The sequence below is a fragment of the Phacochoerus africanus genome, chromosome 7, assembly GCF_016906955.1.
Source record: "Phacochoerus africanus isolate WHEZ1 chromosome 7, ROS_Pafr_v1, whole genome shotgun sequence".
In the NCBI taxonomy this organism is placed as follows: domain Eukaryota; kingdom Metazoa; phylum Chordata; class Mammalia; order Artiodactyla; family Suidae; genus Phacochoerus; species Phacochoerus africanus.
The window spans coordinates 66,705,118-66,709,514 of record NC_062550.1 but is presented as its reverse complement, the minus strand read 5'-3'; the positions used below and the strand labels follow the sequence as shown (position 1 = coordinate 66,709,514).

Genomic DNA, 4,397 nt, shown 5'->3' with positions numbered 1-4,397 from the left:
AGCTGGGATTAGGTCCTTTAGAATCAATTGGACTGATGAATAGTTGAAACCCAGTTTGGACGGGAAAATCATTTCTCAAATTTTTTCTTTCTTCACCTGAAAGGGTTTGTTTTTTGTTTTTTTGAGAGTTTATTTTCTACAGTGTTTTCAAATTCAAAATGAACTCCATCTAATAAAAGAAGATTAACAAATTAACATTCCGTGCTCACTTCGGCAGCACATATACTAAAATTGGAATGATACAGAGAAGATTAGCACGGCCCCTGTGCAAGAATGACACGCAAATTCATGAAGCGGTCCAGATTTTTCCAGCTATAATGTAAAAAATAAAAATCATTATAAAATAAGAAAAAAAAACAAATTAATATCCCCATGCAAAAGTTGTTCTTTATGAGGACTATTACAAATCTGAGCAAAGAGTAGAATTAACTTGGAACCTCTTTAGAGCTGTCACTCGTTTTTCTGCTTGGGAATGCCATTTGCATTGTTCTGTGAAAGAGGTAGTTTTTCCTGTCTTTACCTTGACAACATAGGAATGTTTACAGTCCTTTGGTTCCCTGATTTTAAGACTTTGGATCTGTTTGTTTTCCTACTTGGTTATCACTTTACCAAACATCCTCCCGCAGAGCAGCACGAAGCTGAGGTTCAGATTCATGGTGGCACCTGCATTTAGATCTAAGAGATTTCAGATCTTGATTCCATTCATTCCCGTTCTCGTAAAGAGAGCTACCTACGTCAAACGATTAGGTGGGGATTTCATAACATTCCTCCCCAACCTATTCCATTTTGAAATGTATCCACCACATTTCCTCCCCCTGTTTGCAGTAAAAATGGAAGAACATTTCACAGGAATCAAATGAGACCTGCTTTAGGACACTTTGCGGACCTCTCCTGGTTTAGTCCCTTGAGACCAGTCACCAGAGCGGTGGCCCCCAAATGGAGCTGGGTCTAGTAGGACCTTCTTCCCAAGTGCACCCCGGTCCCCCAGCCAGTCCCCCAACACATGAGCAAACAGTTGTATTGAGCAACAGGATTGCCTAACTTGGAGCTCCCTGTTACCTTGGGGACAATCATGTTCCTGAATGCCTTTCTGAGAAGCACGGGCCTTATTTAAGTCCCACTTACTCAAGCATTTGTCTCAAGATGTTCAGCAGACTTCTGTTTATTTTATGTATTTATTTATTTTTAGGGCTATACCAAAGACATATGGAAGTTCCCAGGTTAGGGGTTGAATTGGAGCTGCAGCTCTCCACCCAGGCCACAGCCACAGCCACGCCAGATCCTTAACCCTCTGAGCAAAGCCAGGGATTGAACCCGAGTCCTCATGGGTACTAGTTGGGTTAGTTATCACAGAGCCACATCGGGAACATACTCAGCATACTTTTAGATTCTTAAAATCCAGCTGAATTTCAGTCATTACCTTTTTATTTTATTTTTTTGTCTTTTGTCTTTTTTGTTGTTGTTGTTGCTATTTCTTGGGCCGCTCCCGCGGCATATGGAGGTTCCCAGGCTAGGGGTTGAATCGGAGCTGTAGCCACCGGCCTACGCCAGAGCCACAGCAACGCGGGATCCCAGGATCCGAGCCGCGTCTGCAACCTACACCACAGCTCACGGCAACGCCGGATTGTTAACCCACTGAGCAAGGGCAGGGACCGAACCCGCAACCTCATGGTTCCTAGTCGGATTCGTTAACCACTGCGCCACGATGGGAACTCCTACCTTTTTAAAATATATGTATTACTAGAAGGATAATGTTCTTTCTCCCCTTCAGCCTGCTTAGCTTTCCTAAAGGTAATTTTCTCAGACTGAGTTTAGCAAGAGAAAACAAGTTTCAGATCCCTCTCCCTTTCACTCTCCCTCCTTTCTTACCAAGAAGGAAATACGTACAGATTTCAAACATTTAAAATTTGACCCTTGAGGAGTTGCCGTAATGGCGCAGCAGAAATGAATCTGACTAGGAACCATGAGGTTGCAGTTCGATTCCTGGCCTTGCTCAGTGGGTTAAGGATCCAACGTTGCTGTGAGCTGTGATATAGGTTGCAGATGTGGCTCCGATCTGGCATTGCTGTGACTGTGGTATGGGCCAGCAGCTATCGTTCTGATTCGATCCCAAGCCCAGGAACTTCCATATGATGCAGGTTTGGCCCTAAAAAGCGGGAAAAAAAAAAAAAAAAAGAAAGATAAGTGTGTTCTGGAATTACAGTGGAACCTGCTCTGAAGAAATGAGGGGGCAGAAAGACCTGCTTTTGACTTTCAGTGGTGCCAAAGCTCTCACCACACATTAAAGAATAATTATTCTAAGGCGAGGGAGGGAGAAGAAAGAAAACACAAAGTGATTTAGAGCCAAGAATGACATTGTGAGACAAATAATAAATATAAGTCAAAGATAAAAAAGAATGGAGAAAACTGGCCTGGGCACCTCTTATTGTGTTCTGCCTCCTGTTCTGCCGAGTACTTATGTGGCTGGTGCAACAGAGGAACCAAATTGCTAATTTTCATTAGTTTAAAATAGTTGCCCTTTAAACACAGCTTTGTTGTTTTGATTACAATGCTCTATTACTTTAGCTGAACTAAACTAAGTTTAGAAAACTTAGACTCTAATCTGGGGAAGTGTCATCAATGTAAGGTATACACCGGACTTCGAGGACTTAGGAGAAAAAAGTAAACTATCTTAATAATCTTTATATTGATTACATACTCAAATAGAATTATTTTGGCTCTACCAGGTCAAATAAAATAAGCATTGCAATTAATTTTTCTTGTTCCTTAAAACAATTTTTTTCTTTTAAAAATTCTAATGCGGCTCTGGAAAATGTAATATTACATAAGTGGCTCAAATTGAATTTCTATTGGACAGTGCTGCCAGACAGGATATTCTTTGTCCTTAGGCTGCTAAATTCAGTTGCTGTGGTAACTAAGGGGGCCTCTAGGCTCAGAGTTTCCAGGAAGGCGGGTAAAGTGGGGGAGGGGAGGGGGCCCTCTGGGGAGGTTTTCTTGGATGTCACGTTTCACACATCCCCAGTGTTCGGCCAGCAGTCACGTTTAGAAGATAACCCTCACTCAGCAATCATTTTGTAATGCATAAAAATAGCAAATCCCTATGTGGTGCCCCGAAAAGCAGTATAATCATGTAAGCAATTTTACTTTAATTTTATCAAAATCCCCATTTAAGGAAAGGAAACCACATAATTCGGCTTGTTTCAGGTCCAGTAATGTCAATTTGAATTCTAGGCCCCCAAACAAAACCCCAAAGAAAGATGCACTTCCTCCAGTCAACCGTCCAGCAAAATTCTACCTCTTTATGGAACGTCTCCCAGCTCACAGCCTCCTCCCTTGCGGGGGTTTTGCTGGACTACAAATTAATAGGCATCAGGAATTTGACTGTTGCTATTTCCCCCCACAAAGCCATATTATCTCTCACCCAACTCTGTCACTACAACTAAACTTAGCTACGACTTCCTTCCTTTCCCATCACACTGGCGCATCTTCTCTCTCCTTTCATTATCCTTCATCTTCCTCTGTTCATTTTCCTGCTGTTTTTCCTTCTCATCTTGCTCGGTTTTCTTGTATGGCTTAGAAATCAGTTATCTCACCCTTGTCTTTCAAGAAATTCACAGCCTAGAAGAAACAGGATATTGATACTTCTCTCCAGTTGTGTAAGAATCAGTTGGCCTTGTCCCTTTTTAATTTCCTAAGTGGAAGATTATGAATTGCTTGAGGGCCAGGACTTTTTTGTCCCCTAGACTGATGAATCTCCAACTTGTCAAGTACTATCAGCATGTTTGCTCTGCAAATACCTGTTTAACGGAATTTGATCATTGTTCTCTCTCTGGATGCTGGAAAACCAGGGGCAAAACCCTGCAGAATGGGTAGAATTCCGAATGGTTGGGGTGTGGTGAATGCCTTCGACGGAGTTTGGACTATGTCCCAAAGGCAGGTGATTCTCTCCATCCTGCAGCCCTGGCTCCTGGATGTCTAGGTTTTCTTCCCTCTCTGATTTCTTTCTCTCAGTCTGTTCCTCCCTCTCCTTCAAGACTGCAGACACAGCCCACCATCAAAGAGCAGCAGATAAAGTCATAGGATAAAGAGTGTTTTAACTCTCACACAGACTTTGCCTAACATAGATATAGCGTTTATCCTCCCCTCTTTACCGATTGATTCAATTCCCAGCAGTTGCCAGAGCCAAAAATAGTCTCTGCCCTCCCTTCAGGCTTTTCTGGTAGAATTTTGTCAGTGAAACAGGCTCTCCAAAGAGGGAAGGAGGACGGGCTTTTAAAAAAAAAAAAAAAAAAAAGGGAGCGAGGAGAGTGGAGGATGTGGTTTGGGGGAGGTTGCCTAGGGTGGGGGATGGGTTTGAGGTCACAAAATTCCGAGAGATTCAGAGATTAGTTGGGGGT

At 42.6% G+C, this 4,397-nt stretch overlaps 1 non-coding gene across 1 annotated transcript; it reads left to right on the top strand.

The window, feature by feature from the left end:
• Nucleotides 1-201: 201 nt before the first annotated feature.
• On the top strand, nucleotides 202-308 carry LOC125131902 (U6 spliceosomal RNA). The gene has a single exon (XR_007136077.1). It is a non-coding gene; the product is annotated as a U6 spliceosomal RNA (small nuclear RNA).
• Nucleotides 309-4,397: the final 4,089 nt, after the last annotated feature.